The following is a 25,499-nucleotide window of genomic DNA, read 5'->3' as shown; positions in this document are numbered from 1 at the left end:
AAAGGACCCACCAGCCAATGCAAGAGACGTAAGAGATGTGAGTTTGATCCCTGGATAGGGAAGATCTCCTGGAAGAAAAAATGGCAATCCACTGCAGTATTCTTGCCTGGAGAATCCCACGGACAGAGGAGCCTGGCAGGCTAGAGTCTATAGGATCACAAAGAGCTGGACACGACTGAAGCAACTTAGCATGCACACAGCAGTGCGAATGCATCGAGACACAGTCTGGAGTCTCAAACACACACACACACACACACACACACATCTTGAAAAGACAAGACAAGACCGATTGGTAGTTGATAGATCTAGGCTCAAACTTGGATGTACAGTGTGGCTAGATTCATGGCCTTGGGCCAGTTGATTACCTTTCTGAGCCTCATCTTCACTTGTAAAAATGTGGATAATCCCTATCTTGCAGCATTGATATGAGGATTAGAGGTAATGTATGTAAAGTACTAAAATACAGTGGGCAGCTGTAACTGGAAGCTGTTATTATTATATTATTGGGGCTTGATACAGGTTTGATGATTGAATAATAGGCAAATTAGTTGACCTCTAAAATCCACATCAACTCTAAAATTATGATACTAAAAATGGAATTAAAAGTTCACATATCAAATCCACTCAAGGATATTTTTAATGATTGCGATGCAAATCTCTTTTCAGAATAAGTTCTGGTAGTGAGACTCACAGAATACAATATAAATATACTGTGGCATATTATGAAAATGTTTATGATCAAATTTCATAGGAGAGCTGTCTATGGTTTCTGAGAGCTCCAGGAGTTGCTGCTGCCCTCTCTATCATGACTGCCTCTGTCACCGAAGCTCCCCTTTCTAGAGTACTTGTCGAGGTTAGACACTGTGAGGCAGGATCTAGCAGTTATCTCGGCCACGACGATTCCCTCCAGTTTCATAAAAGAAAAGGGAGGTTTACTGAGATTAAGGATCTTTCCAAGGTCACACAGCTAGTAGACACCAGGCACTAGATTTCAACTCTGACACTAAGTCCATTCATTTAGCCACTATGCCATATTGCTGCAACTCACACTAGCTCTAAAAGCACAACAGAAAAGAGATTGCGGAGACTTGAGAGGAAATGTACACACAGAAAGGGAAGAACAAATCTACTGCATTCTTCCTCTGACTGTCTTCTGTGGACTGCACTTTCACCATCTCTCTTCAACAGAGGATCAATGTAACACATCTGTGAAAAAGTAGAAGAATCCACCACTCCCTTGTCTGGGTATATATGCCAAAGGATTGAAAGCTGGATCATGAAGAGATGTGTGCTCACCCATGTTCACAGACATGCACTGTAGGATTTCTCCTTACAGGAGCCATCCAAGTAGTCAAATGTATAGAAACAGAAAGTAGGGGAGGGAGAGTGGGCAGGTGACGCTTCATGGGTACAGAGTGTCAGTTTTGCATGATGAAAAAGTTCTGGATATCCATTGCACAACAATATTAATATTAACACTACTGAACTGTACACTTAAAAATGGTAAAGATGATACAGTTTATGTTATGTGCTTCCTTTTATCGCTATTTTAAAAAGTAAAGTAGTAGAATATTTATTTGTAAATGTGTAAATATACACATTTTATACAATATATATTTGTATATATGTATGTGTATATATTTATATATATATATACACAAACATTGTTGTTGTTGTTGTTTAGTTGCTAAGTCCTGTTTGACTTCTGCAGCCATAGCCCACCAGGCTCCTCTGTCCATGGAATTTCCCAGGCAAGAATACTGGAGTATGTTACCATTCCTGTCTCCAGGGGATCTTCCGGACCCAGATTGAACCCACATCTCTTGCATTGCAGGCAGGTTCTTTACTGCTGAGCTACCAGGAAAGCCTATACACACACATATATTAATATATTGTTAAAAGAGTCAGTGATTTTAATTTATCAAAACTCTAGAAAAGAATTATAAAAATTGATGCCAGTGGGGCCAATGGCAGCCTTTAAATGTTTGGGGAGCTGACCTCTTGGCCCAAACCTGATCCCGTATACAACGCTCTGCCATTCCTGTTCTAGCTTCTGAATCATCATCAACTGCTACAGAGTCCAGAGTTTGAACCATGTGAATTTCATGCAAATATCCTCTCTGGTGGGAAATGAGAAACCTTCCCTTTCCCTCCCTAAAGGTGGAGATGCCCCAAGCTGTAAAGTTCATTTCACAAATAATTTATTGTATTGCTCCTTCCAATGATCAACATACCTCATCTTTTTCTGCAGTTTCAATTTCCCTATTTTCAAGTGATTTCCTTTCTGACCTAGGACTTCAGGAAAGTAAGCTGGTAGCTATTGTAGGAAGAATCAGTTTGCTTTCAGAGTGATCCTGATCTCAGAAGGCAGGTAAAGAATTCTGACACACTTTTTCTTCTTAACCAAATTATTAAGGCTATTTTTTTTAAGCATATTCGGAGATAAATCCTGATTTCCTAAGTAATAACAAAAGACCATCTGCACAAGCTACATTCTCCCAGTTTCTAAACATTTGGCTCTATATGCGATTTATCTGTCCCCAAAGAGGTTTCTTTCCTTTCTTTCTCTCTCTCTTTTTTTTTTTTTTTTTGCTGCACTGCTGGTGGGATTATAATTCCCCAACCAGGATCAAACCCTGGGCCCTTGGCAGTCAGAGCACCAAGTTCTAACCATTGGATCACCAGGGAATTCCCCACAAACAGATCTCTTATTCTCTAGTAAACCTACATGGTTTCTGCCTTGGTTTAGCCTCACCCACTGCAACCAAAGGCTGGATTTCTTATTCATGGTGTTTATTCCTGCCCCTACCCCCAAGTAAGCACTTAGTTGACCGATTATAGAATCACAAGATTGGTTATAATTCCGTTTCTCCATCTGACTTTGAACTTAAGTGCTCCAATTATTTCTCCTGATCCTAATAAGTCAGTGGCGTGCTAATGCTTGCCTTGATATTTCTGAAATATACAGGGTGTGATTAGCTTGGGACTGCATCATTAGAAAGCAAAGTTGAAAGCGGGTGAGCAAAATCATCACTTGCATTTAAGCAAAGCTGCCTGTGCAGTGAACTTACAATGTTTCGTGATCCCAGAGATACCCAATGCTGTGAGTAAACATATACTGTATTTGGAAGAATAATCTGATGCTCAAGAACCTTCTGTCTTTGGCTACTACTGAATGAGACAAGATCCTAGGACGACAGGCTTGTTCCAATATACAAAGTCCAAAAGTCTGTTTGAGCCAGATATAACTGAAGACATAAAGAATTCCTGAACCATAATAGGATAGGAGGGGAAGAAAGGAAGAAACGAAAGAAGGAAGGAGGGAAGGAAAGAAGGGAAGGAAACCTTTAGTCAATTCTGCTGGGTTGGGTTGACAACTCCAGGCCATAAAGTGAGAAAGCTTTAAGGTAAGCCTGCTGGAAGAAAAAAGAAGAAAAGAAGAAAAAAACCCATGCATACACACATATCAAATAAGATGCAAAAAAATACATTAGCATCAGTGGTGTTATTTTATTTGTATGCAATCAGCAATAGTGTAAACTTTTGGGAACTAGCAGAAGGGGGGGGGGGGAAGAAACATTTTAAAGTGGGAATGATTTGCAGCCAAATCAATTGATAAATGAAAGAAAAAAAGATGGTACAACTAAAATTGATGCCAAAGATTTATAAGGTTGACTAAGTAAACAAAAATGGAATGGATCACCATGGAAATGCATGAATATTGAAATAAGCAAGATCTGAATAGACTAATGATATGCCTCACTTAGACTGACAGGTGTTGATAACAACTGTGACACTCAATCCACACCAACATCCACACTTCTAACATGTTTATTCCTAGAAAACATGGGCCAGATTGAAGGTTCCTTTGGTAAGAGCTCATAAGGAAAATAAATTTTCTCATCTTAAAGGGACTAACTCAATTCTCATCTACTTGAAAAATAAAAAAGATTTTACCTATTTGCTTCCTGGATATGAGAAGCTGCAGTTAGCAGAAGTCATTCTCCAGGGCTCTACTAGTCTTTGTTCCAATAAACCTCTCACAGAACTGAATTCTCAGTTTGGCTTATCTCCTGCACTGAATACTTGAAGTATGACCACCACTCATTAGAAGTATAATTAAAAAGACACAACCTAGATTCCTCCCTCCCATCACATACAGATGAAAACCAATAACCCTTAATCTATTTGTTACCATGGCTACCATAGGGTATTTTATTTCAGTACAACTCTAGGTATTTCGTTCGGATTGTTGCTTGCAAATGAAAGTTGGAGACCTATAAATTTTCGTTAACTGTGCTACAAATGGAGAGACTGAACAGAAGAAAATGTTTTTCTTAATCATGGAGGAATATGGTTTATAAGATGCTTGTGCAGAAAAGTTATTAAAATTGGTTAAATGCATCAGCCCATAAACCAATTTAAATGCCATTAAATTTATATAGAGTTTAAGGGCACATATGCTAGTAATTCTCTGATTTATAGCAGGATGATAAATCAAGTGCACTCAGAAGAGTGTACAGGACGGAGACTATATTCATCAGTGGCACACAGCTTCATACTTCTTTAATGCCTGAAATATGTGACTACTCAAACACAGGCATGCCAACCAGCCTTTAAAGTATTCACCTGTGAATTATCCAACAATGTTTTGACCTGGAGTCGGGAGGAACAATCGATAAAGTTGTTCATCATGCCCACTCCAGAAAAGTAGCTTTGCACTTTCCATTGTAATTTTTAAAAAACATCAGGAATGAGGTGGGCTAATTAAATCTGCTGTCATTCATCCTAAACCGAAATAATTCCTTAAATCTGCCCTCCCAGGGCTGAGTTGGAGATAAGACCACACAACAAGAAAAGGAACTCTGTAGTGACTAGACAGATGACTTTAAAGCGACTGAAATTAGGGTAAATACAGCTGTAACCAGGACAGATTTATCACCGCAAGAGGAGTCCGAATCCCAGCGAAGCTCGGCTGGTGAGAGGCTGGCGCCTGCAATAGTGGAGCCTGACTGTCCCTAAGCCGAATAAGTGGAAGTTTCGCGGGCAGCTGCAGCTGGGCGTCCTCAGTGGTCCGGTCCCTCCAGCGCTGAGGTCTCCCCTAATGCTACATAAATACCTGCGTCCACGATTCGCCCCGGGCTAGCCGCGGCGCAAGCACCGTAGGGAGCCAGGAGAGCTTTTGCAGAGCAGCAGGGATGGCAAAGGCGGCGGCTCCTCACCCATCAGCATCCCTAGGGACCCGCGGCGGGACCCGCCAACTGACCTGTGTCTGCCATTGCGTTTCAGAGCCCAGGAACCACAACTGGCTTCTCCGCTGGCAGACCCAGGCACCCGAGACTCGCGCTTTGGCCCCATCACCGTTGGCTGCAGGCAGGCAAGCAGGCAAGGCGGCGCGTCCCCGCCTTCCCCGACCGACGCAGACCTGACCTGCCCGGGAGCTGCCTCGGACCTGGGAGCTGCCTCGGACCTATCCGGGATCTCGACTCTGGTCTCTCGACCCCGGGCGAGAGCTCCCCTCCCTGGGGGCCCGGGGCCCGGCACTGCCTAGAGCCCGCACCCGCGCCGCGATCGCAGATGACCCTCGCGCTCTCGGCCCGCTCCAGGCCACAGAGACCCGGACGTGAGCCCTCTGCCAGCCGGCACCTCCCGCGGCAGTCAGGGCGCAAGCCCACACTCCCACACCACACATCTCCCCGTCCACACTATCCCGCACATAAACAACCCCTCCCCATCCAACCCTACATCCTCGCCGCCCCACCATTCCGGTACGCTCTCGTTTCCGCGCCCCCCAAACACGTTGGTACCCACAAGGTGCTAGGAGAAGGGGAGGGGGTCACAGAAGGTCTGTGCGGGTTTCCTCCCCGTGGTTTTCACGTTCCTCTGCCTCGAAAGTTACTTGGGATTGAGTGAAGAGACCCGGTCCCCAAATGCGGGGTCTGAGGACGGGAGGGGGCAGAAATCCCAACCTGGCTTCCCGCCGCACAGAGGCGCGCACCCCCCTCCAAAGGGTCGGGCACGTGCCCGCCCCCAGAGTCCTGCCCTCCGGTGCCTCCTCCTGGCCCCCAGCCCGGCCCGGGCCCTGGGCCGCTCCAGGGAGGTGGCTTGGAGAGGGACGCAAGCTCTCGGGCCCAGCTGAGGGGCTGCTTCGGCGGGGGTGGGGTGGGGGGGGTGGTCACACTCGCTTCCAGCACCCACTACCACCGCAACACTGGCCCCGGGCAGCCCGGGGGCATACACACCCGGGGGCAGGAAGTTTTTTTCCCCCCCTTTTTTTCCCCCTGGAGCAGCGCAGGCGCAAGGGCTCCTGCAGCCTTGCGAGTCCAGACGCGGGAGGCTCCAGCCGCCGCCGCCGCCGCCGCGGGAGCCGAGCCCAGCGTTCGGGGTTCTCCGGCCCCGCTCCCAAGCCCGGCCCGGCCCCACGCAGCCTCCAGCACCCTGGGTCCCCGGCGCCGCATCCTTGGCGCCCTAGCCCGCATCTTACCTCCGGCCGCGCGGCTTTGGCCCCGGCCCGACGCGCAGAGAGTCTGGGGTCGCGAGTGGGCGCAGAAGGGCTGATGGATAGGGGACGGCGCCGGCGGGCAGCGGTGGCTGGGGCCGCTCGGGTCCTGGCCGGGAGAAACGGATCCAGGTCCACCTCCTCCTCGCGTTCCTGCTCTCCGCTTTCTCCCCCCTTTTCCTTCTCCTCCTCCTCCGCCGCCGCCTCCCGGCAGCCCAGGGAGGATGCCCGGGAGAGGGAAGTCAGTCCTTCTGCCTGTCAGCCTGTGCGGCTACGCGCGGCGCGGCGCGGCTCTCACCGAGGCGGCGGCGGCGGCGGCTCCGGCAGCATCGCTCCCCCCCACCCCCCCGGCTCTCCCCGCAGCCGCGGCGGCCGCGGGGCTGGGGTTGGCTCCGGGCTCCGGGCTCGGGCTCCGGGCGGGGGCTGCGCTCAGGCACGGCGGCCGCGGGGACTGCGGGCGGGCCCTGCGGAGCCGGGGCCGGGGCTGCAGCTAGATCCGCGGCGGCGGCAGCGGCGGCGGCGGGGGCTGGCGCGGCCGCGGCGCGGGGACCATGCTCCCTTCTGGCTCGCTCCGCTCCGGGTACCGTCTGCTTTAGCTGCGAGGGAGGCGGGCTTCGGCGCGCAGCCAGGGGCGGGCGGAGCCAATCACGGGCGCCGGAGTGGGCGGGGGCGGAGGGTGGGGGAGGCGGGGCGCCCCCGACCGGGCACCCGGCGCTGCTCCGCGGGCCCGAGGGATCCCGGGCAGCGGCGCGCCGGGGCCCGGGGCGGAGTGCTCGCGGGTGTGTCCATCCGTCCGTCCGCCGCCCCCGCCCGCCCCCTGCGGTGGCTCCCGGCTTGCCCAGCTCTGCGGCCGCGCCCGGCAGATGCGCGGCGCTTGGTCCCGGCCTCCTGCGCCCCGGGCCTCCCGGCCCCGCCGGCCGGGGCTTGGCGGACGGGACCGAGGCGAGCTCCCCGGCCGCGCTCAACACCTGAGGAAACTGGCGGAAAAGTTTGAGAACGAAAAGTCCAATCGTCTTTCAGCTTCCGCCCTCCCTATGACACTCCAGCCACGGTAAGGAGCAGGAATTGTCCAGATCCCTGAAGAACCTCGGCCGGCCCCGTAAATCCTGACAACCGACCATATCTAGTCCGTGCAGACTCGACTCCCCTCGGTGTCCACGGACTTCCCTGTCTACACCGACCCTCTTGAGTCCCCAGGACCCCTCTCTGTTTCGACAGCCCCTGCCCTGGCCACCCCAGCCTTCCATGTCTTCACTGACTCCCGTTCTGTCTACACCGACTTTCTTAGTCCCATCACTTCTCTGTCTCCACGTGCGGGCTCCACGGACCCTAACTTCCACCTTCATAGGAGAGGTTTGGCTAGAGGCCCGTGGCAGCCCCTTTGCGGGCTTATCCACGGGTCAGAGCATTTAATTTCAGCACCAGTCTCCCCTTTCTTGGTAGATCTAGATCTGGTTTTTATTCCCTGACCTCTTTCCCTCCCCTACCTTACCCCTTCATTTGGTTTTGATTTCAGAGGAAATGTATCTCCCCCCACCCCCAACCCCACCATCCCCCACCTCCAGCCTGAATGTAACGTCTTGTTGGGCTACGGCCTCTGCCCCGAACTCCCCAGGGCAAAGCCGCTGAGGCCTGAGGCCTGGGTGGAAATTGGGGAGGGGGGGCCCTACTTGTTTTTTGGCTGAAACTAGGAGGAGCCAGCCCCGGGCGGGCTCTGCAGGTCCCGCCCCCCCGCTGCCGGGGCCGGGGGAGGGGTGACTGGTAAATCTCTCTCGCTCAGCTCACTCCTGTGATGTCTGAATCCAGGCCTCTGCTCTCTTCGGCTGTGAACTCAGTTCAGGGATTGTGTCTTCTTTAATATCTTGTGGGAAGCAGAGTACAGTGCGGCGGTTGATAAATAATAAATAATAATAATCTACTGAGGGTAGCCGGAGGACTGTCAGTGAAAGGGAGTGAGAACACTGGGGAAATGGCCCCATTGGTGTTCCCTGAATGGAGTAACTGCGTTTCCTGAAAAGAAGAAGAAAATAAATCGGATGAAGTTTTGGTGTGTGAAACCTAGGAGAGGGAGAGGACACAGGTGAAGGAGTCCACCCTTGATGGTGGGGATCAGCTAGGGAAAGGGGGGTGTTTTGAAGAGAGGGCGACAGGGGGGTGCCTTGGAAGGGGAGCAGGTGGGAGCTGGCTCAAGAAAGCTCCTCCAACAACCTGAAGGGGAATGCGAGGTGTGGTCTGAATGCTAAATCCTTAACATGGTACATGCAAAGTGATTGAAGGGTAATGTAGAGAGGAGAAAGGAGAAAGGATTACTTGGGATTTTTAAGGAGGACTTAATTAACACCTCAAGCACTGAGAGCGAAGAGAAGGAAGGCACAGGTGAGTCAGTGTTCATTCATGTGGTAGGAAGCAGTCCTCTGAAATGACCTATGTGGGTTCACCCGCTGTGAGCTGTGGGATCCACCAGGCTACACAGGATAGGTGTAGACATTATGGAAATGTGGCTGAGGTTTGCAGGCTAAGGGATAGTTTAGGATCTGGCCATTTGAGGCAGTCATAACGTCTGACAAATCATTTTCAGTGATCCTCAAATGAAAGCAGGAAATAAGCACTCTAAGAATCCTTCAGCTACATCTCTGGGTGAAGGTGTACGGATTCTCCCAGTTTCCCCAAGGGCATTATCAGAGAAGAGAGGCTCTGCTGAATCTGCATCCACCCAGGTGATGCCCAGGGTGCCCATGCTGGAGTGTTGCAAAACCTCCAGAGTTGGATCTTGATAACAGCTCACCAGGGGTGCCAGCTTATCCGGAGAATGAGGAAAGCTGTGTGAATTAGAATCACAGTGGGCTCATCTCCCCTGTCCTCACCCCACCCTTCTCTCATCCCCAGAGCCTGCATGCAAATAAGAATTTCCAGAGTCTGAAGCCCAGATCTTCCCCTGCAGTGGGGCTCCATCCAGCTAGGGACTGTTTGGTTTGCACTCAGGAAGGGTCCCCTCTGGTCTAGACATGAACTCCCACTTCAGTTCGTGTCATCTGTCCCTGTTTCCCCAGGGTCTCGGTGACTGGATCTGGTTTGTGTTGTGTAAGAGATCTGTCTTTCTGCGTAGACCTTGCCGGCACCTGGGATCTGTTCTGGGTTATTCTGAATAACCCTACTCTGTGGGTTTTGGGATAAGCTCCATGGTTAGCATGGATCTCTCTTCGTGGTAAATGGGATTTGTTGGGTGTTAGACGCGAGAGCATCTTCAGCTCTGGTTAAAGATTTCTCCATGAAACACACGATCGAGCTCTGTGGAGTGAGTGAGCTTCAAAAGCCAGCCCTGCCTGTCCTGACAGAGATGCCCCAAGCTGAGCTCTGAGGTCAGGACTATGCTCTAAGTGGCTGGATTGTGAAGGAGTGGACTTGTGGTCCCTAGAGAGGTAGACTGGAATAAACCAGAATATGCATTCCCGGCTCAGAGCATAGACTGTCCTTTGTGCAGTCTGTCAGATGAGGACTTTGTGCTGGAAAAGCTACTGCCATCACCCGAAGAAGCCACAACAGGACTGTCTGGGAGTGCCCACTGTGGCTGAGATGGACTTCTCTCCTTGTTTGTGTTTATAATCGTAACCACAAGAAAGCGTTCATTTGCTCGGTGGTTGCAGTATGCCAAGCATTGTACCACGTATTCTACCCACAATACCTGGTCACTGATCATTGCAAACTGTGGAGTTAGTGTTCTTGGCCCCAAGCACTGAGTCCCAGAGAGGGTGAGTGAAAGTGAAAGTCACTCAGTTGTGTCCGACTCTTTGCGACCCCATGGACTGTATAGTCCATGGAATTCTCCAGGTCAGAATACTGGAGTGGGTAACCTTTCCCTTCTCCTGGGGATTTTCCCAACTCAGGGATCAAACCCAGATCTCCCGCATTGCAGGCACATTCTTTACCAGCTGAGCCACAAGGGAAGCTGAGGGTAGCCTATTCCTTCTCCAGCAGATCTTCCCAACCCAGGAATCACCTGGGGTCTCCTGCATTGCAGGCGGATTTTTTTAACTGAGCTATCAGGGAAGCCCAGAGAGGGTAGGTGATCTGAAATCACACAGCCAGTGAGTGGAAGAGCTGGAAATGGAGTCTGGTTGGTTGTTTCCAAAGCCTTTGTCCTTTTCATCATACTCAGCACACATATGTAGTTTCCTTTGTCATTAACCCAGGTCTTTTCCCTTGGAGAAGACACAGTGGAGGCTGATTTGGCCTCACAGAGGGCTGGTGTGGAAGAGGAATGTCTTGTCTCTGATTACTGAATGCACAGGTCACTAGGAAGAGTGGACCCCTCATCAGAAACCCTCAGGTCTGAGAGGACATCTGTTTCCAGGAGCGCAGTGGGTATAAATAGAGCAGGAGCCAGCCTCGCTGCTGGGCGGGTTTTGTGTTTGCTGTTTTGTTTTTCTAACATTCTGCTCCGCTAAAATCACCCTCATTTGGCATCAAAAGCACGAATAAATCCTACATAAGTCACTGTCCCTCCAGTGGTTAATCAATCCATAAAAATCTATTTAGCACCTACTGTGTGTCCTGCATTTCAGCCCCATGGTGTTGATTAGAGCAGGAAGTAAGAAGTCACAGCTGCTGTGTTTTCGCTGTGGCCACCCTGCTCTGTGGTGAAGACACATTCTGGTCCCGCAGTCAGCAGTCTGCGGAGGGCCTCCTGCCCAGCCTTTTGGTGGGTGCTCTCAGGAGTGCGGGGAAGGTGCAAGGTGCCTCACCCTCTGCTCAGCTTCACCCTGCCTGTTTCTGAAAAGGGGTGGAGGCATCCAAATGCAATATAGAATTCCCCCCCCCCCCACACCCCACCCTTATCTGCAGTTTCAGTTACTTGTGGTCAACCTCTGTCTGAAAATATTAAATGGAAAATTCCAGAAATAAAGCAATTCATAGTTTTTCAATTGTGTGCCATTCTGAGTAGTGTGATGAAATCTCATGCTATCCTGCCCAGGATGTGAATCACCTCTTTGTCCTGTGTATCCACCACCTGCCCATTGAAAGTGAAGGTATTAATTGTTCAGTCATGTACAACTCTTTGCAACTCCAAAGGAAGACTATAGGAAGACTATAGCCTTCCTGTCCATGGAATTCTCTTGGCAAGAATACTGGAGTGGGTAGCCAGTCCCTTCTCCAGGGGATCTTCCTGACCCAAGGATTAAACCCAGGTCTCTTGCATTGCAGGCAGATTCTCTACCGTCTGAGCTATCAGGGAAGCCCATGATGTGAATCAGCTCTTTGTCTAGCATATCCACCACCTGCCTGTTAGTACAGGAAAAAACATAATGCCTGTAGGGTCTGGTACTATCCACAGATTTATGCATCCACTGGAGGTCTTGGGAGGTATTCCCTGCAGATAAGGTGGGACTACTGTACTTGGTTCTTGTTCTTGACAGAGGCTAAGGTAAAAACAGTTGTTATCAAGAAACATAACTTAATGCTCAGATGTGGGGAAAAGACTCCAAGTGTTGTGGGGTCTCGGGGATGACCTGTAAGAGCTGGGCTGGTCAGGAGGGCTTCCTGGAGGAGACAGGTTTCAGGCTGGACCTGAGGAGGGAGGAGGTTTCCATGGGAAGCAAAGGAGCCTTGGGCCAGGAGGACAGAGGATGCTAGATCCTTGGATTGGAGAACTCATCCAGGTGTGCTAGTTTCTGGGACACGGCTTGTTGTTAGCAGTCATTTCCTTTGGATGAAAATGAAAATGTATTTTCTTTCTTTGCCCAAATCAGTGAACTATTAGATTCTAAGATTCAGAGTGAAAGTCGTGGTGTCTTTTTTGGCATTTTCAGTGGCAGGAATTCAGCACCTTTTTTTAGTACCAGTTGTTTGCAGGTGGCAGGAGTGCTAATTAGACAGAGCCACTAGCAATTTTCCTGGATGGTTCTGACTCCCAAACCGACAGGAAACACTGCTTGGGCATTTTAAGAGAACAGATTCTTCTTTCCCTGCTCTGATAAAACGATTCTTCAAACACAGTGGTCAAAGGAGTGGGTTTCCTAGTTGCTCAATACATATTTATTGACCGTTGAATTGTTCACAGTGACCAAAATTTCATTTTACTTCTTTGGTGTTTAAGAAGGGCCTGATGCTTTTCTATGAGATAGTGTAAAAAGAAGACCCAAATGATTGGAAGGATAGTTGTAAGGAACATTTTATTGGAGTGTTAGAGTAGTCTTTCGATCATGGAAGCAGACTTTCACGAAAGGGAAAATTCAAGAGACTTTTGAGAGAAGATTGAATCCTCGTACTTCTTTGCATACATATTTTTTAAGCTGTTTTTAAGAATAAAGAGGTTACGGCCCTGCCAGTTCCCTGTTTGACTCCAGAATCCACTGGTGCCAGTGTCTTTCATCTCCTTCTGAGATTTCAGTAGGACTTGGGGCCAAAACCATTCCATGAGTGTGGTCATTTCAAAGCCCTGTATTGGACTGGAAGTGGAACAAGACCATCCAGGGCAGGTGACTGCCTGGTCTGTCTCTACAACAGAGGCCCTTGTGCTCTCTGCCTTTTGCCTGGACTCAGGCTGCCCGAGAGTGTGGCAGTCCACATGGGCAGTGGAGGGGAACACAGTGGGAGGCAGAGGGGCCACCATGCAGAGCCATTGGCCACAAATCTCCTTTTCATCCACTGTTTCATGAAGACGGCCAGGTCCAGGGTCCTGTCTCAGGAGTTATGATTTATTTCCATTTGTGTGTTAGTTGCTGAGTCGTGTCCAACCCTCTGCGGCCCCATGGACTGTAGCCCACGAGACTCCTCTGTCCTTGGGATTTTCCAGGCAAGAACACTGGAGTGGGTTGCCATTTTGTTCTCCAGGGGATCATTCTGACTTGGGGATCCAACCTGGATCTCCTGCATTGCAGGCAGATTCCTTACTATCTGAGCAACCAGGGAAGCCCATTTATTTCAAGTCCCCAAATTGAGGCTACCTGTCACGTTCACAAGCAAAAGGCAGCTCCTCCTCCAAGGAAACAAGTTCACTAGTCTCCCCAAACACAGAGGTGTTGGGAATCAAGCTTCAGACACTCTCAGATTCTGAGATAAATCTCAGTTTGCAGGTGAAATATCTAGTTATTTCAGCTATTTTGGGTCCTTTGGAATATGTATCCCTGTATTTCATCTTCAATGCTTATCCCTACTTGAATTTGTGTAACTGCATGCACTTTCTGTGCGGTGGGTCTGGGAGGAAGAATTTGTGAGGTCATGCTCCGGGGAAACACGACTGTCAACACACTGGCCCCAGAGGCCCTGTCCCCATGGAATCAGAGGCGACAAGGAAGAGAAAGCAGTAGGGCCTGAACTCAGAGTACTTACTAGATATTTACTAAGGGTCTTAATAATTGCCTGAGTCTGTGATAAAAGTCACCATCTGGTCCATCTCTTAATATAAGAAAATATGATATATGAAAATTCAAAATGATGAAACAAGGATTTGCTAGTTTACATTACAAAAGAATGCATGAACTGCCCATAAGTGAAGCTTTCCCCTTTGATATTTAATCTGTGGCCGATTTATTAGACATTCCGTTCATATACAACTGGGCAGAAACACATTAATTTATTTTTATTTATTTAAGGCTTGTGACCTGCCTGCTTTCAAGATGTCTCGAGTAATTTACAGGTTAAAACATGGGGCAAGAGGAGACATTTAGGAATGAAATAAAACAGACAGAACCCAAAGGGAGGAGTTGGGTTAAAGGTATTAAGCACACAAGATGAATGGGTTCTACAGATAGGATCTCTAAGGGAAAGCAGGGCAAATGTGCCAGGTTACCTGATTGTATAAAGAAAGGCACATTTGTATCAGGTCATTAAAGATGTTTCGAATAGAAACTGTTTAAAAAATCAGAGGCTATTACAAATGGAAGAATGTAGTATTATTGAGATAAAAGATTTCTCCTTTAGACTTTGCAGACAAATGCTAATCCTCAACAAGTGTAACACTGCAGGTTTTTATGTTAACATTTTTCACTGCGTCTAAACCTTTGAAAAATATTTACCAAATGATTTCTTTAAAAATTTTCGGTTCTTTATAGGTTTACTTATTGCTAATTCAGGAAAAGGGTTGCAAATTGGTCACATTTCATTTAGGTTGCTGTGAATTTTCCTAGAAAGCAACAGGTGGGTATCTTCTATCTTAATTCTAAACTCTTGATAATTTTAGTGTAGTTTCAGGTCAATTTCAAAATTAGCCAGAGTTTTGGCTAATGTAAAATTTTATTAGAAATAACCAGAACTTAGCATTAGAATGCTAGACTAGAGGTCTGTTCAGGAAAATTAGACCTATTAAGGGAACATTTCTTTTTTTTTTTTAATTTTTATTAGTTGGAGGCTAATTACTTTACAATATTGTAGTGGTTTTTGCCATACATTGACATGAATCAGCCATGGATTTACATGGAACATTTCATGCAAAGGTAGACATGAGAAAGGACAGAAACGGTGAGGACTTAACAAGCAGAGGAGATTAAGAAGAGGTGGCAAGAATACATAGAAGAAATGCACAAAAAAGGTCTTAGTGACGTGGATAACCACGATGGTGTGGCCACTCACTTAGAGGCAGACATCCTGAAGTGTGAAGTCAAGTGGGCCATAGGAAGTGTTACTATGAACAAAGCTAGTAGAGGTGATGAAATTCTAGCTGAGCTATTTCAAATACTAAAAGATGATGCTGTCAAAGTGCTGCACTCAATACACCAGCAAATTTGGAAAACTCAGCAGTGGCCTCATGACTGGAAAAGGTCAGTTTTCATTCCAGTCCCAAAGAAAGGCAACACCAAAAAATATTCAGACTACCATACAGTTGTGCTGATTTAGTATGCTAGTAAGGAAATGGCAACCCACTCCAGTATTCTTGCCTGGAGAACAGGGATGGGGGAGCCTGGTGGGCTGCCGTCTCTGGGGTCGCACAGAGTTGGACACGACTGAAGCGATGTAGCAGCAGCAGCAGCAAGGTTATGCTCAAAATCTTTCAAGCTAGGCTTCAGCAGTATGTGAACTGAGAACTTTCAGATGTACAAGGTGGGTGTAGAAAAGGCAGAGAAACCAGAGATCAAATTGCCAACTTTTGTTGGATCATAGAAAAAACAAACGAATTCCAGGAAAACGTCTACTTTTGCTTCATCGACTATGCTAAAGCCTTTGACTCTGTGGATCACAACAAACTGGAAAATTCTTACAGGGATGGGAATACCCAACCACCTTACCTGTCTCCTAGGAAACCTGTATGCAGGTCAAGAAGCAACAGTTAGAACAGGACATGGAACAATGGACTGGTTCAAAATTGGGAAAAGAGTATGACAAGGCCGTATACTATCACCTTTCTTATTTAATTTATATGCAGAGTACATCATGCGAAATGCTGGGCTGGATGAAACACCAGCTGGAATCAAGATTGCTGGGAGAAATATCAACAGCCTCAGATATACAGATGATACCACCTTAATGGTAGAAGTTGAAGAGGAACTAAAGAGCATCTTGATGAAGGTGAAAGAGGAGAGTGAAAAAGCTGGCTTAAAACTCATCATTCAAAACACTAAGATAATGGCATCTGGTCCCATCACTTCATGGCAAATAGATGGGGAAAAAGTGAAAGCAGTGGCAGGTTTTATTTTCTTGGGCTGTAAAATCACTGTCAAGAGTGACTATGGCCATGAAATTAAAAGATGCCTGCTCCTTGGAAGAAAAGGTATGACACATCTAGATAGCGTCTGAAAGAGGAGAGACATCACTTTGCTAACAAAGGTCTGTATAGTCAAAGCTGTGGTTTTTCAAGTAATCATATATGGATGTGAGAGCTGGACCAAAAAGAAGGTTGAGTGTGCCGAAGAATTGATGCTTTCAAATTGTGGTGTTGGAGAAGACTCTTGAGAGTCCCTTGGACTGCAAGGAGATCATACCAGCCAATCCTAAAGGAAATCGACCCTGAATATTCATTGGAAAGACTGATGCTGAATCTGAAGCTCTAATACTTTGGCTACCTGATGTGAAGAACTGACTCATTGGAAAAGACCTCCATGCTGGGAAATTTAAATGTAGGTGAACGGGATGACAGAGCATAAGATAGTTGGATGGCATCACCATGGACTCAGGGGACTCAATGGATGCCAGTTTGAGCAAACTCCCAGAGATACTGAAGGACAGGGAAGCCTGGCATACTGCTGTTCATGGGTTAGAAAGAATCAGACATGACTTATAGACTGAACAATAATAGCAGCATCCACATCAGCAGATTCTTCACCATAACCTTTTCATTTTTTTCCTGGGCTAGACTACATCTCCCAGCACCCCTGCAGTTGGACTGTATCTCCCAGCCTCCTTTGCAGTTAGGCTATATTGCCTAGCTTCCTTTTTAGTTAGATGCACTCGTGTTAATGAAATATGCATGGAAGTAGTACATGCCATTTCCAGACCTGAGCCATTAAAATCTGCCCTTGCACTTTCTGTGCTCTTTTCCCTCTCTCCATGTTGATACAGGCAAACACGGAGCTCTTGGAAGCTGCAAATTAAAGATGGCAGTGAAACAAAACCCAGGAATCTCTGGGTCTCTAACTTATTGTTTGGAGAGGGCCACTCACTGATCTGGAACACTCATTTTGGGACTTCAAGAAACAAGAAATAAAATTCCATTATATTTGAGCCATTTTATTATTTTTGGTTTGTTTGTTTTTGCGATTAGTGTTATCCTAACTAATGTCGCAATCAACTGAGCCTCTGCGAGGTGAATTCTCTGGAGAATCTGCATTTTTAACAAGCACCTTAGAGGAGTTTGAGAATCACTGCTGGAGTCGAAGGGGAACCAGTCACTCATGGGTTTAGAGTAGACCAAGTAATGTGATGCTGTTGCATTTTAGAATGACAGCAAGAAAGCAGATTTTACCTCCTTTTTCTCTGCCACAGAGAACAATCTACTGACTAAAAAGAAAAGGAAAACTGTGGTAAGAGAAAATTGAAGTTCAAGATGAATAAAGAGATTATAACAAGCACCAACCTGCTTTAAATGAGCTCAAGTCTCTTGGCCAGGACAAATTACACCCCAGGGAGTAGAGAGAACTTACCACTGGAGCTGTAGAGTCTCTGCTGATAATCTTTAAGGAGCATGGAGAGTGGGAAAGAAAATGGAACACGAGAGATGGGAAAATATGGTTTTTATTATTAAAGAGGGGGAAAGATTCTGCAGGCTACAAAAATGGGGATATCCTATTCACCCTCATGAAGTTGATTATTGAAGGCTGATTTGTGAGTATATGAAAACTGGAGAATTCTCTAGAAGCCTGTGTGGCTTCTTTTAAGAGCAAGCCACAACAAGGAAACCGTATTCCCAGTTTTGTGATAGGCTTGCTAGATTATTATGTCAGGGAATTGTGTTAGCTGTGTAGAAGCAAGGCATACCTCAGGTTGGTATTTGTCAAGGAATCTCATGACAAATTTGTGTGCATGATAAAGTAATTTCAACTGCAGACTAGTATTTGGGTAATACATACCCAAAGATGCTAATCACTGTCAGCATGAAAGTACATTTCTAGTGAAAGGCCACAGTCATAGTTCCATCTGATATTTTTATTAGTAAGGCAGACATAAATGACTTAGTTAATCCTGAAATCTTGAGATGATGTGTAGAGAGTACATTGATTGGCATAACAAGGCCCAAAGAAAAGGCTCAAATATTAATCTAAATGTAATGATGTGAAATGAAACAGACAAACAATAGGATTGAGCAGGTGGGTTCAAACAGTGCCCCATACCCCGCCCGCCCCCGTATAAATCCAGGGCTAAGGGGCAGTAGGTATGCTCTGAGAGAAAAATGCAGGAACAGGACATCAAAGATGTTGTTCAGTTGCCCAAAGCCCTGTATGAACTCTGAGGTTGGCTGTGAAGCCTTGGGGTTAGCTGAGACCTATATGCATTTGTCTGAAGGCATCTCAGGAGCAGAGGGACCTAGGCAGATTTCAAAGGGCCAGATGGAAGATTTCAGGTTTACATAAGAATGAAATTTCTTCAGCCATATCAGAGCTTACCAAGACGATAGGCTTCTTAGAGATCAGAGCACCTGGTAATTGACATGACCAAGTGGAGAGAGAAGATCCCTCACTGGGACTTCAAGTAAAAGGTGAGGACATCTGAACGGGTATTTGGCCACCATGTAAACACTACCGTCCCTACAAGTATCAGTAGCTATATGACTGGGCACCATTTAGTGATAACTTAATAGGTGCCAAGCATAGTGTTAAAGTGGGCTCCAAAGTCCTATATTAGCTTTTTGGCTGCTGTCACCAATTACTTAGAAGAAAAGCTATAGAAAACCTAGACAGCATATTAAAAAGCAGAGACATCACTTTGCTGACAAAGGTCCCAATAATCAAAGCTATGGTTTTTCCAGTAGTCATGTACCGATGTGAGAGTTGGACCATAAAGAAGGTTGAGCACCGAAGGATTGATGGTTTTGAACTGTGGTGTTGGAGAAGATTCTTGAGAGTCCCTTGGGCAGCAAGGAGATCAAACCAGGCAATCCTAAAGGAAATCAACCCTGAGTATTCACTGGAAAGACTGTTGTTGAAGCTCCAGTACTTTGGCCACTTGATGTGAAGAACTGACTCACTGGAAAAGACCCTGATGCTGGGAAAGATTGAGGGTAAGAGGAGAAGGGGGCAACAGAGGATGAGATGGTTGAATGTCATCACTGACTCAGTGGACATGAGTTTGAACAAACTCCAAGAGATAATGAAGGGCAGGGAAGCCTGGAGTGCTACAGTTCATGGGGTCACAAAGAGTCGTGCTCATGACTTCATGACTAAACAACAACAGAAATTACTATAAAATTAGTGACATAACTCAATACAAAGTTATTCTCTTACTGTTCTGGGGCCCAGAAATGTAAAATCAAGGGGTCTGCAGGCCTATATTCCTTCTGGAAGCTTTAGCAGAATATCCTTTTTCAGTTTCAAGAGGCTGCCTGCATTCCTTGGCTTTTGGTCCCTACCTCTGTCATTTCAGGTTAGCGATGTAACATCTTAAGTCTGTCTTCTCTCTTTCTCTCTGCTTCTGTTAATCACATCTCCTCTGCCCCTGATCCCATGACTTCCCTCTCAGAAGGACTCTTGTGATTACACTGGGTTCGACCATCTAGATTCATGTCCCTGTCGCAGGGTCCTTAGTTTTATCACACCTGCAGAGTTCCTTTTGTCATGTAAGGTATCATATTCACAGGCTTTGAGGACTAAGATGGTGACATCTTTGGGAGGGTTGTTGTTCTGTCTACTACAAGCCTTTTATATATTGCCTCATTTAATTTGATCACTCACTGTCTTGAAGAGTTGGGCATTATTTCCACTTAACAAATGGAGAGTTGGAGCCATGGAACAATTACAAAACACACTGCACCACCAAGAAAAATGGTGAGGCTGGAATCAAACTAGGCTCTGCCTCTAAGAACTGAGACTGTCACCACTCTGATGCTATACTGTGCATGTTTATTATTATTATTCTTAGAGCCCATGATTCTAAGCACTAATAATCGTTTTTCTTTAATGGTGTTAATTTAGTGGTGACATTATTGCAGCTTGTTTTTTTCTAAAATGTCATACGAGTCAGACATTTCTGGTTACCCATGAAATTTAAGTGGCCTCCCCCTGCGATCATCCTTAGCATCCTCAGCTCACAGCTTTTGCCCCTCCTGGATTTTGTCACCTTGCACCTTCTCAGCAACAGGAGTTTGGAACAGTATTATTTTCTGAATTCAGATCTGACAATCTTTGTAGACCAAAGATTACACAGCCGTATAAGTTTGTTTTTAACCCAAAGTAACAGAGTTGTCAGGCAGAGTGTATAAAAAGATCCCAGAAATGCAGGCTAAAAACCTAGCAGTTCAGTGAGGCAACAGGAGCGCCATGGTGACAGGGCATTTGGGTCCCAGGGCAGACATAAAAGCGGCAGCATCCCGTTGACGCCCACATCCCCAGAGACTGGACTTCAGGCCCTGATGAGGTGGGCAGTGGGGGAGTCCCCTGCCCAGACGCTCTGCACTGGAACATTGCTTCCAGCATCTGTAAAGCTGAACGACAGACAAGCCAGTGCCCCATTTTACAGATGGCAACCCTGAGGCTCAGAGCTGTGCTCAAGGTCACATGACCAACTCACGGCATAGACCGGGCCCAAAGTCAAGGGCCCTGGGTTTCAGTCTTTGCTCTGCCACTCACCGCTGCCGTGGGGCCATGAGCATGACAATGAACACGTCATGTCTTTTCTCTGGCCATCCTTCCAGTGTGTTCTACCTTGACCATTTGGAACCACAGTATGTCAGAATTGTCCGGCTCCTGCAGCCCAGCTCTCATCATGCTTAGCTGTGCCGGACTGGGCTCTGGGTCAGTGCAGAGCTGGATGTGGGTTGAGCACAGCCTGGCTGGAGAGAAGTCTGGAGCACCTGTTGGCGGGGTGCAGCAGGGGGGCGGTGATGACTGGTGACACCAGGATGTAGCTGCCAGCAGCCGAGGCCACAGGGCGGAGGAGGGGCTTGCCTGGGAGTGGAGGCTATGATCTGACTGTGATGCTGAGCGGTGGCTGGGTGGGAGGAGTGGAGGGGAAGGGCCTTGGGTTACTGTTGGGTTCGGTGCCTGTTCAATTGCTAGGGCCTGGCAATTGAACCACCTCCTGGCAGGTGGTTTCTAGATGCTTCATACAGCAGTGCCATGGCAGCCTTCACCAAGCCTGTGTTATAAGGTCAGAATTGACTGAGCACCTGAGAGTCTAGAAAGGAAGGAAACTCTCATTTAGACACCTTGTTTATGCCAGGTACTCAGCTAAGGGCAGTAACTGCCCTCACTATGCACTTATTTTCTGCGAGTCCCAGGGGTTTTCACTGATTCTGGGTACAAGGAGAATGCAGCACAAGTCCTGCCCTTGGGGGGGTCAGAGTCCACAGGTCTGTGGCTCCTAACCTTTACTAGTCAACACAAGGCCTGAACAAAGTGGTAATTAATGAATATAAGAGGAAGTAGCAGGGGTGGTAAGTCAGAAAGTGCGGGGGTGGGGAGTCCCCAGGGTCTGTTCTCCTGCCAGAACTCTGGTGTTAAGGCAAGAGAGGTGCTGCTTCTAGAACGTTTCTCAATAGGGTTTTGATTCCTTAAAAAGAACATTGCATTGCTAACTTGTGTTCATCGTTCAATCTGTGGTCCACTAGGACTCTTGGATCGTCGTTTCCCCATGCTTTTGTGTAGTTGTCACCATTTCCCTTTTCAACACTCAGCATTTCTGTGACAAGATCGGGGAAACACAGAGAATAATTTTTTAAATGTTCAATTAATTTTATTTTTTGTCTTTTTTTCCAAAACAATTTTATTGAGTTATAATTTACAGACCAAAACATTTACTCATGTTATGTGTGTGATTTTAGTAAATTTACAGAGAGGTGCAAGCCTCACCACAATCAATCTTGGAACATTTTTCTTACCAGAGGGAATAATTTAAGGGCGCAATATAAGAAATATGGGTTTATTCAACCCACTTGAACGTGCATTTCTGAAATTATTGTATGTAAAATCTGTCAGCAAATTTTGAGTCACTTCTAGTATACTTTTGCAAAAAAATAAAAGCAAAATGAAGTGGAAGAAAGAACCCCTGTGCTTTAAATCTTAAGAAACCATTATCCATTTTGCAGATCACTTCATTAATAAACAGATTATTATAAAAGTAATTATTTTAGAGATGGCAACTGCCATTAGCTAATACTACACTGTTGTCTACTGGGACTTATAAAAAGTCTTTTTAATTTGCTCTTCAAAAATCACTTACACCCACAAAACCACTTCAGTCAACGAAATAAATCTAGGTATGGGCAAACCTTAGTTACCATGGCAAAAACAGCTTTACCTTTTTACCTTTTTAATTCGTTTCCAGTCAGGTTTTCTTTCTTCTCCAGAACTTCCTGATTGGTGGAAGGGCTTGTCTAGGGAATCCCATCCTTTTGCAAAAGTGGCCACTCTCTGGCAAGAAAGGTACCATTCAGTAACCCATCAAGGGTGGAGTGCACTGAATAACGGATGCGCAAATTATTTCTGTCGTAAATACCCACTGGAGAATAGCTGATGGAGTGTTCAGAAGCTGTTGCTGGCTCCTCTGTTAGTTACACCATTGCTTATGTGGGCTGGTCCCTCTGATAGGGCTCATCGGTGGGGTCAGCACCCATTCCTTCTCATCTTGCATTCCATCCTCCTTATGCTGTAGATCCATCAAATACAGAGAATGGTTTATTCCCAAGCAGAAGGGGAATCATTCTTCCATTAAAAAAAAAAAAAAAGATATCCCTGGTGGTCCAGTATTGAGAGCATGGGTTTGACCCCTGGTTAGGGACGAAAGATCCCTCATGCTGCATGGCATGTCCAAAAATTAACTCCACAAAAATTAAAAAAAAAAAAAAAAAAAGGTATAAGAAAAGCTTGATCCTAGGTTGAAAGCCCTTAAAATACCCTCCAGTTCTGTTTGTAGGAGTAGGCACGCATGCATGCTAAGTCTCTTCAGTCGTGTCCGACTCTTTGCGAACCTATGGACTGTCGCCCGCCAGGCTTCTTTGTCTGTGGAATTCTCTAGAATTCCAGAATTCTGGAGTGGATTTTGCCATGCCTTCCTCCAGGGGATCTTCCCTGCCCAGGGATTGAACCCACATCTCCTATGTCTCCTGCATTGGCAGGCAGGTTCTTTACCACTGGTGCCACCTGGGGAAGCCCTTGTAAGAGTCTGCAGAGCCATACACAACTGAGCAACTCAACTGAGCTGATTGTGTTGGTATCTGCTATTTATGAGAAAGAGACAGGGGCCTGGGAACAAACTTGTATCAGAAATTTATTTAGTATTTATTTTTAAGTTGGAAAATTTAAGTCATCTTACATTAAGTGAAGTGCATGATCTCAAGAATTCTGATATATTTTACATAGCAAGCATACTCTAACGAGGATAGAGAACTGCTCACAACCCCAGGGTCTCCTGTACAACCTCCCAGTCCTTACCTCCACAAAGTAATCAACATCTGTCTTTGATGCCCTATGAATGGGATAACATAGTATACATATTTTTTGTATCTGAATTTTTCACTCAACATTAGTGTCTATGAAATTCATCCATGTTGTTGCCTATGGCAGGAGTTCAGCTTTTACATTGTTGTATATACTATTCTATTGCATGGCTGTACCACGACATGGTCAGCTTTTCTGGTCCCATCACTTCATGCACATAGATGGGGAAACAATGGAAATAGTGACAGACCTTATTTTCTTGAACTCCAAAATCACTGCTGTTGGTGACTGCATCCGTAAAATTAAAAGACACTTGCTCCTTGGAAGAAAAGCTATGACCAATCTAGACAGCATATTAAAAAGCAGAGACATTGCTTTGCTGACAAAGGTCTGTCTAGTCAAAGCTATGGTTTTTCCAGTAGTCGTGTATGGATGTGAGAGTTGGACTAAAAGAAAGCTGAGTGCTGAAGAATTGATGCTTTTGAGTTGTGGTATTGGAGAAGACTCTTGAGAGTCCCTTGGACTGTAAGGAGATGCAACTAGTCCATCCTAAAGGAAATCAGTCCTGAATATTCATTGGAAGGACTGATGCTGAAGCAGAAACTCCAGTACTTTGGCCACCTGGTGCGAAGAACTGACTCATTGGAAAAAGATCCTGATACTGGGAAAGATTGAAGGCAGGAGGAGAGGATGAGATGGTTAGATGGCATCATCAACTTGATGGACATGAGTTTGAGCAAGCTCCAGGAGTTGGCGGTGGACAGGGAAGCCTGGAGTGCTGCAGTCCATGGGGTCGAAAAGAGTCAGACGTGACTGAGTGACTGAACTGATAAAATATTCTATTGCATGACTGTACCATGACATGATCAGCTTTCCTACTATTGATGGACATTTGGTAGCTTCTAGTTACCTGTTAGGGATACTGTCTTTATGAACATTCCTTATCTTTCTGTGCACCCAGATAGGCACTTCTATTAGAGTAGAATTGCTGATTCATGGGAATGCAGTATTCAGCTTTAGAAGATAAAATAATTAAAACTTTTCTAATTCTTCTTGTGTCAATATTTTCAGATTGTGATTTTTTTAAATAAAAGGATTTGTCTATTTCATCTAAATTGTCAAATTTATTGTCATAACATTTTCTCATTGCCCCTTTGATGTTTGTGTGAATTCTATGATTGCACTTTTTTTTTTAATCACTAATATTAGTAGTTCCTTCTCCTTTTTTTTTTCCCTTGAGCAATCTTCATAGGGATCTGTAAATTTTATTAGTCTTTTCAAAGAGCCAATATTTGTCTTAATGGATATTTTTTCTATTCTATAGTTCTTCTATTTTTTTCTTATATTTTTATTATTTCTTCCTTTGCCTTAAATTTGATGTTCTTTACCAATTCCTTGAGATAATCTTTGGATCACTGATTTTCTGTTATTCTTTTTTTCTGAAATATACATTTAAGGCTATGCATTTTCCTCTTAAGTCTAGTTTAAGCTCTGTGCTGCAAGTTTTTGACATGTTGGTTTTTTATTATTCTTCGGTTGAGAGTATTTTCTAATTCCCATGCAGATTTCTAAGTTCTGAATTGTGTTTCTAATCACAGGTTACTTAGAAATGATACTTAGTAATTTCTCGACATTTGAGTATTTTAAAAGTATTTCCTATTGATTTCCAGGCTTTTCCCACTCTAGTAAGAGGATGTATCTGTTCAATTTCAACCCTTTGCAATTTGTTAAAATCTACTGTGTGTTTCAGAATATGGTTCATTTTGTTTAATGTCCCATGCATAGTTGAAAATAATGTAATCCTACTGTTGTTGGGTTCAGTGTTCTGTATATGCTGACAAGGTCAAGTTTGTTTATCATGTTATTCAAAGCTTCTTTATCTTAACTGATTTATTGTCTGATTGCTCTATCAGTTGCTGAAAGATGTATTTGAAATCTTCAACTATTGTACTGGATTTGTTTTTCCTTATAGTTGTGTGTTT

At 45.8% G+C, this 25,499-nt stretch overlaps 1 protein-coding gene and 1 long non-coding RNA gene across 5 annotated transcripts in view; one reads left to right on the top strand and one right to left on the bottom strand.

Annotated features, from left to right (window-relative positions):
- KLHL29 (kelch like family member 29) overlaps positions 1 to 6,751 on the bottom strand; it is a 327,657-nt gene extending 320,906 nt beyond the window's left edge. For both annotated transcript variants that reach the window (XM_065928633.1, XM_065928635.1), the window contains exon 1: positions 6,485 to 6,751. The gene's annotated coding sequence lies outside the window, so the exon portion shown is untranslated. The remainder of the gene's footprint in view (positions 1 to 6,484) is intronic.
- A 549-nt stretch (positions 6,752 to 7,300) lies between these two features.
- The window catches only part of LOC136163867 (uncharacterized), a 340,820-nt gene continuing 322,621 nt past the window's right edge, over positions 7,301 to 25,499 (top strand). For all 3 annotated transcript variants that reach the window (XR_010662300.1, XR_010662301.1, XR_010662299.1), the window contains exon 1: positions 7,301 to 7,550. This is a non-coding gene — a long non-coding RNA (uncharacterized lncRNA). The remainder of the gene's footprint in view (positions 7,551 to 25,499) is intronic.

The sequence above is a fragment of the Muntiacus reevesi genome, chromosome 3 (genome assembly GCF_963930625.1).
Source record: "Muntiacus reevesi chromosome 3, mMunRee1.1, whole genome shotgun sequence".
Classification (NCBI taxonomy): Eukaryota; Metazoa; Chordata; class Mammalia; order Artiodactyla; family Cervidae; genus Muntiacus; species Muntiacus reevesi.
Note: the sequence above shows the minus strand (reverse complement) of the source record. Positions and strands in the feature narration are given on the sequence as shown.